The sequence below is a fragment of the Cicer arietinum genome, chromosome 6 (genome assembly GCF_000331145.2).
Source record: "Cicer arietinum cultivar CDC Frontier isolate Library 1 chromosome 6, Cicar.CDCFrontier_v2.0, whole genome shotgun sequence".
Classification (NCBI taxonomy): domain Eukaryota; kingdom Viridiplantae; phylum Streptophyta; class Magnoliopsida; order Fabales; family Fabaceae; genus Cicer; species Cicer arietinum.
Genome location: NC_021165.2, coordinates 42,714,996 through 42,723,030, shown reverse-complemented (window position 1 = coordinate 42,723,030; position 8,035 = coordinate 42,714,996). Strand labels below are relative to the sequence as shown.

Sequence of the window (8,035 nt, the reverse complement as noted above, 5' to 3'; positions counted from 1 at the left end):
CATCGTCAGACACGATTGGAGTGAGCCAAACCTGTGAGCAGCACAAGAGGTGGTGTCGTCATCCATATTTCAAAATGGAAGGGGAGGAGTCAATTCTACAAATGCATCATTTAAAGGCTCCAGTCCCCAATGGCCTCCCAATGCTTTTCTATCATAAGTACTGACATATTGTGGAGCAAGATGTTGGTAAACTAGTTTGGAATATCCTCAACAATGCCACATCCCAAAATTCGCACACAGTGCCAATTTGATCCGTTGTCGCACACGATTCAAATACAATTGATAAAATATAAATAGAGGTAATAAATCAAATCGTTTCACAAAGACTTCTGATATAATAATAATAACTGAATTGAAGATTTTTGATTTAACAGATGAGCAAAACGATTAATCCACTTATTCGAGTTTCAGACCTATCACATATTCTATCAATGAGTTTAATTTCTAAATTGTGATTCTATTCTTATTTGACTATAGAATTGATCAAACAATCAATCCTATGTGAATTTGGTTTTTTTGGATTGGATTAAGCATCACAATCATCAAAATATTACAATTAAAGATTAAGCATCGCAAAAATTATAATTCAATTAAATTAGAAACTGAAACCAAATTCTGTCAAATAAATTTAATCAATCCTATTGAAATTCAATTTAAGAAATCAAAATATCAATATAATCAAATAAACAAGAATAGAATCATGAATTGAAATTGACAGTGTAACCTGAATCTCAAGGTGTTGTTGAAACTATGAACTTGTGAATTAATCTTATAAAATTAGTCTTCCATGAAATTAAAATAAAACTGCTTATTTCTTAAGCAATTTGAATCCTAATTTTTCTGTCTTTAGAAAAGAAACAAAACTGCCAATATATAGTATTTGATTTTGGGCTATAGGGTTTAGGGTTTAAAAACAAGTGATGCGCTAATTAAAATTATTACAAAAGTCCAGTTTACAAAATCTGCAATTTAGGTCTAGTAAAGTTCAGAATTGGTCTTTTCTTCCAACACAAAAGCTGTAGCTCAGATATTTATCTTTCCAACGTCTGCTCATATGCGCCAATCCAATATCCATAACTCAAGTTACGAGCTACAGAACGAGAAAGAGTCAAAATACAAATAATAAAATTAAAATGCAAATAATAAAATTATAATTCAAATTCGATCCAAAGTTTAGAAACAAGCTAAAAATATTAATCTAAGCTAAAAAGAGCTTTTAAAATACCAAACAAAAAAGTTAAAAACACGTGCCCAAATGCTATGATCAAGGAGTGAATTCTACAAATGCATCATTTAAAGGCTCCTGGACCCGATGGCCTCCCAATGCTTTTCTATCATAAGTACTGACATATTGTGGAGCAAGATGTTGGTAAACTAGTTTTGAATATCCTCAACAATGCCACATCCCCAAAGTCCATAAACAATACATATATCGTGCTTATTCCAAAGTGAAAAAACCCAAAATCACCAGAAGACTTTTGACCAATTAGTCTATGCAATGTAGTCATGAAGATAGTGACCAAAACAGTTTCTAATCTAATAAAGGCGGTTGAAAATATATTTATAATCTTTGTGTTTATTGCATAGCATATCATGTAAATAATGATAATGTCTCATATATTTATTTTTGTATTTATTGTCTTGAGCCTATATAAAATCGACTTTGTTATGTAATTCAGACATACGCTTTCACCACAGGTCTCTCTCATTTTGTCTCATTCAACAAATACAATTTTACTAGAGATAATTGAAGAGGAACAAAGTGATTTTGTGAGTGAAAGGTTAACTACAAAAGATGCTCTCATAGCCATGGAATGTTTCCATTGGTTGAAGAAAAAGAACAAGGATTAAAAAGGATGATGGCGGTCAAGTTAGGGACATGTAAGGCATATGATAGAATATAATGGGATTTTGTCAAAGCGGTTATGAAAGCTATGGGGTTTCACGAGGAGATGTCGAAGCTCATCATGCAATGCATCTCCACAATGTCATACCAAATCCTAATTAATGGCCCACCTAGTAAGGGTTTTGTCCAAAAGCGGGAGCTCAAACAAGGTGACTCCTGTCTCCATGTCTCTTTATTTGATGTGCTGATGTGTTTCTAGCAAGTTTATTCACAAAGTAAAGATAGCGAAGGACACTCTAGATATTTCTCATATGTTCTTTGCATATGCTAGTCTCATTTTTGCAAGGGCTAATAGATTTGAAGCTGATTTTGTAAGACCCTTAAGTTTAAACTCTAATTTATGTAATTTTAGAGTATTTTATATTAAATTACTTAGGCATTTAGTCCAATTTTATTTGATTTTGTGAATTAAGTACCAAAAATATATTTTATTAGAGATTATTAATATGTTTTATATATATATATATATATATATATATATACATACGTTTTGAGACCCGATTAAAATTATTTGTCGAATAATAATTTAATTATGTTTCAAAAAATTTAATACTAGACAGATTTTTTAAAAATGTCACTTATTGCTGAAAAATTTATCTGTCAATTGAGTTACTAAGAGAGTAGATATTTTTATTAAATTAGTTTGAGATGTGAGTGAGGTGATGTGTGTAAGAGTTTTTAGATATTTGTTGTGTGTGTATATATATATATATAATGCTTAGTTGTAAGTTAATATATATATATATATATATACACACACACACACACACGTTAAAGGCAAGGAGAAACATTTTGGCTTCCTTCAGTTCGGTTTCCTTCTCTCACCATCACTTTCTTCTTCTTCCTTCGGCTTCAAGCAAAAGAAACATTTTCCATTGCTTCTCGCCCATCACTTTCTTCTTCTTCCTTTGGTTTCAAGAAAAAGAAGGAAAAGTGTTGGTAGTTTGAAAACAAAACCACAAAACACAAACCTCCATTTATCTACTAGATCTAAGCTTCCATTCGAGAAGTGTTAGGAGGGAAGTTGCTCCTCTCCACACTACGATGTATACACACACACACACACGTTAAAGGCAGGGAGAAACATTTTGGTTTCCTTTAGTTCAGTTTCCTTCCCTCACCATCACTTTCTTCTTGCAAAAGAAACATTTTCCCTTGCTTCTGCTTCTCGCTCATCACTTTCTTCTTCTTCCTTTGGTTTCAAGAAAAAGAAGGAATTGGTAGTTTGAAAATAAAACCGCAAAACACAAACCTCCATTTATCTACTAGATATAAGCTTCCATTCGAGAAGTATTAGGAGGGAAGTTGCTCCTCTCCACACTACGGTGCTTGTGAGCTAACTTTTGAGGTGTCGACGCAAGCGATAGTTTTCATCGTATTTGATCGCAGTAGCAAAAACGGTAGAGAAAGCGATAGCGAAGGTAAGTGATCCTTCCAAATTTTTAGTTTTCATAAATGGATTCTATATGTGTGATTGATGTATGATTAATGTTGTTGATTTTGTTAGTAATGGTTAAAAAAAAAGAAATTAAATTTGATGTGTTTGAGTTAGTAATGAGTTATTTTCAAATAAATGAGTTTGAACTGAAGTTGAAATTGTACAAAATTTTTTTAGAGTTGTTAAAGTTGTGAAAAAGTTCAAATTTTAACTAAGTTAAAGAGTTTGAGAAAAAAGTTAGATTAAAATTAAAATGGTTAGAGTTTAAAATTTTACTTTTGGACTCAAAAATTTTACTCTTGAGAAAAAAGTTAGATTGAAAAGAAAAAGTTTATAGTATTTTATTAACTCAAAATTTCGGTGCTTTAATAGTCGAGTGTGTGTATGTGTGATTTGGACAATATTTGTTTTATTTAGTTTTAACTAAATAATGTAGCTTATTTGGTTTTAAAAGTTTGGTGTGTGAAAAAGATTTAATTTTGAGAATTTTGTTGTGGTTGGATTAATTTTATTATGAACAAATTGTTATAAATATTTATGTTTATGTAGTTTGGTCCTTGAGTCTCGAAAAGGAATCGAGACTGTTGGCACCGAGTTAGCGATGGGAAGAACTCTGATATATTAATGTTGTTGTGGTGATTAAGTTTTGATGCGATTATGTATTCATAACTGCTAATATGTGCATTATGAATTTTATTGAGAAAAATCTATTTTGAGTATACTCTGTGATAAGTTTGAAAAATCGTTAGTGTTAAATGAGTATTAAAAATGGGGAATCTTTTAATAGCTGCATTTACTTAATGATTGTGGTGAAAGGAATCAGAATATGCTCATGCATTTCATAGCTTGTGGTGACCGTGATGGGCCACAGTATCAGTGGTGACTGAGATGGGCCACAATGTTGAATGTGACCGTGATGGGCCACAGAGTTAAGTGGTGACCGTGAAGGGTCACATGGTGGTTCTATGTGTTAGTTGGTCCATCTAATCCTTACAAAGATTTAACTGATGTGTAAGGCATGTGATAGACTCACTCTAGTAAATCGTGCTAGCCTGTGAGAGACTGCACCTCGGTAATTAGTAAGGCCTATGATAGGCGGTACAATTATGATTTATGTAAGACCCATAATTTTAAAGTATACTTTATGTATTTTAGTGTATTTTGGTATTGAACTCGGAGGCTTTTTAGCCAAAGTTATTAATATTTTGGAGTTTATATGACCAAAAAGATATTTGATGCCCGATTATAATTACTCGTCGATAAATAAATTAAATTAAGTACGGTGAATCCTTTACGAAGAATTTAATGCCTTATGGGTGAAATGGTAATTTTAATAAATATCTAGATATTTGGAGATATTTGTTAAAAGTAATTAATATATATAAATACACACACACACACACACACACACACATATATATATATATATATATGTTTGTGTAGAGGGAAAAGAGAAGGAAATAGAAAGAAAAGAAATAGAAAGGAAAGAAAAAGAAAGAAAGGAAAAGGGAAAGAAAGAAAGAAAGCAAAATCCATCTTCTTCCTCTGCCTCGCGTGACCCCCTTCTTCCTCCTTCTTCCATTTTCATTTTCGCTTCTTCCTTTTGTTCAAGAATAGAAACCCAAGGCTTAGTGGGTAAGAAAGCAAGGATTTCTCAGCTTCATACTTCCTCGTTGTTTCGAAAACGAAGAAAAACGGTGTTAGGGATTTCAAAACCGTCAAACACAAACTTCCCCGTTTCATCTAGATCTAAGCTTCGTTTCGCAAAGAGATAGAAGGGAAAGTTATTAACTACCATGCTACGGTGCTAGGGAACCAACTTTGGAAGCGACGTTGCGAGCAGAGATTTTACCAGATTTACTCGCGGTACTATAATCACACGTTAAAGCTAACGTGAAGGTAAGGGCTCCTTCCAAACTTCTAGTTTGCATTTAGGGACTTATCTGTGGTTATGTGGAAAAGAATTTTGTTAGGGTTAAAGTGTTGATTTAGGGAAAATGAATTTAAGGCTTTATGGGTAAAATCTTAGAGTTAGGTTTGGTGATATTGATGAATGTTTTGCGGAAAATGAATTTAACCCATTGGTGTATGAATTTGAGTAAGTGAAGTTTGACGTGTTCATAATTCATGCTTATGAAATTTGATATGTGTATGGTTGGATTTTATGGAGAAATGAATTGATGTGTTTTGGTGTGAATCGTGGATTGAATTTGATAATATGTTTGAGTTTGTTTTGTGTGGAATTTGAAAACCATTAGAGTTAAACGAGTATTGAAAATGGGGAATCTTTTAATACCTCGGTTTACTTAATGTGCGTTGAGAAAATCGTTTAAGTTAAACGAGTATTAAGAATGGGGAATCTCTTAATGTCTTGTTTACTTAATGTTTGCTTTGAAAATCGTTTAAGTTAAATGAGTATTAAGAACGGGGAATCTCTTAATGTCTTGTTTACTTAATGTTTGTTTTGAAAATCGTTTAAGTAAAATGAGTATTAAGAATGGAGAATCTCTTAATGTCTAGTTTACTTAATGTTTGTTGTGAAAATCGTTTAAGTTAAATGAGTATTAAAAATGGGGAATCTTTTAATATCTGTATTTGCTTAACGATTGTCGTGGATGGAGTCAGTATATGCTCATGCATTTTCATTCTTTTTGTAAATCGTGCAGACCCATGATAGGTGGCACCTTGATAAATAGTACTTTGGCCCGTGATAGGCAGTACGTTTATGGTTTACGCTTTTTAGTAAATCGTGCAGACCCGTGATAGGTGGCACCTCGATAATTGGTACTTTGGCCTGCGATAGGCGGTATAATTATGATTTACGTTCTTTTTAGTAAACCGTGCAGACCCTTGATATGTGGCACCTCGATAAATGGTACGGGACCGTGATAGGCAGTACGTTTATGGTTTACGCTTTTTAGTAAATCGTGCAGACCCGTGATAGGTGGCACCTCGGTAATTGGTACTTTGGCCTGCGATAGGCGGTACAATTATGATTTACGGCCCTTTGAGGAGGGTTTTGGTTTGGAATTCCGAGTCCATGCATTTTGGCATATATGCATTGCATTACGATGCTTGACACACGAGTCGTGTATGATTCAAGGGTATGATTGAGTGTTTGAACTTGAGATGACATTGTGATTGTGATGATTGTACTAAGTGTCTATGTTTTGGAACAAATTGTGTGTAAATGAAATTGATTGTAAAACTGTTTCGAAACTCAAGTTGTCGTGGTGATTGTGTGGAAGTTGCTAAATGTTATGTTTTGGAGTTGTGTGTGAATGTGATTGAGTTAGTTTATGTAGTTTTAAGAAAAACATGCAGGGAAATCGATTCCCAAATCGATTCTATTAAAAGCTATTCTTCAAAATCGATTTGGCAATCGATTGGATTCATTACAAGAGCTCAGCCATTTTGACAAAATCGATTTGCCAATTGATTTGGCCATTACAGGAGCTCAACCATTTTGACAAAATCGATTTGGAAATTGTTTGGCTTTATTACAGGGGCTCAGTTATTCATTCAATCGATTTCCCAATCGATTGAATTAAGTCAGAGTACAGTTTTCACAAAAAACCCTCAGGAAATCGATTTCCCAATCGATTGGCTTTAACATAGGGGCTCAGTTATTCATTCAATCGATTTCCCAATCGATTGATTTAAGCCCAGAGTTCAGTTTTCACTAAAACCCTTCATCCAAATCGATTTCCCAATCGATTGGCTTAGTGGAAATTCTTATTTTGAGTTAGATGATCGATTGCTTAATTGGTTCATCAATGGATTGGCCAGTTGTTTATTACTTGATTGATTTAATACTTATTTTGACTTCATTTTCATTTGGCAAGTATTATATGAACTTTTAGCATATGGAAAATCCTTTTAAGGTGCATGCTTAGTGGAAAGGTTATTTTGTGCACTCAAAAACTTAAATGTTATGTGTTAATTGTTAATTTCGGTTGGTGACCCTTTACAACTATTGTGGAAATCTGGGTTTTTTCCTACCGGTTCGTACCTTGTGGATGGGAATGTAGACGGGAACGCCCGACTGGAGCTATGTTAGGAGGATCTTACGGGGCGCGTGGAGATCACTCAAGGTGTATAGTTTTTTTTGGTAGAATGATCAGATTAGGTTGACATAGAGGGAACATATGTCTTTATTTTGGATTGCGTTTATTTTAAATTGGAAGATTGTATCTTTACTAATATTGTCAGCACGACATCTTATGTTAATGGATTCCATGTATCACTGGTTGTTGTGTAAATACTTTGGACTCATATTTCAAAAACTATTCCGCTGCGTATCAATTATATTGACTTATATAATTATCCTAAGGTATTTTACTTAATTATTCTTTGTTTCATGAATTTGTTTTTGAAAAAAAAAATCGGGGTGTTACATTGTGGTATCAGAGCTTTGGTTTGGTTTTCTTTGGGGGATGTGGAGCCTTTGGTTATAGATTGTAGGTCAACCTGTAAATTGGGAGTTGTTATCTGATCATGCGTCAGTTTAGGTGGGTTGAGTTGTCAGGCCGCAATAATTATTTTGTGTTGAGGTGGTCGGAAGCTAGTTTTGGAATTATTTGAAGTAGTGTTAAGACTCTACTTGGTGATGGTTTTATAGGAAAACCATGCCGCCAAGAAGGAATGACGTTCCAAGAGCCAATGCTAATAGGGACGATCGAATGGCGGAA

General features: G+C 33.6%; 1 long non-coding RNA gene across 1 annotated transcript in view; it reads right to left on the bottom strand.

The window, feature by feature from the left end:
- Nucleotides 1–701: 701 nt before the first annotated feature.
- LOC140920850 (uncharacterized) overlaps nt 702–8,035 on the bottom strand; it is a 23,761-nt gene continuing 16,427 nt past the window's right edge. Inside the window, exon 2 of the long non-coding RNA XR_012163406.1 lies at nt 702–1,090. This is a non-coding gene — a long non-coding RNA (uncharacterized lncRNA). The remainder of the gene's footprint in view (nt 1,091–8,035) is intronic.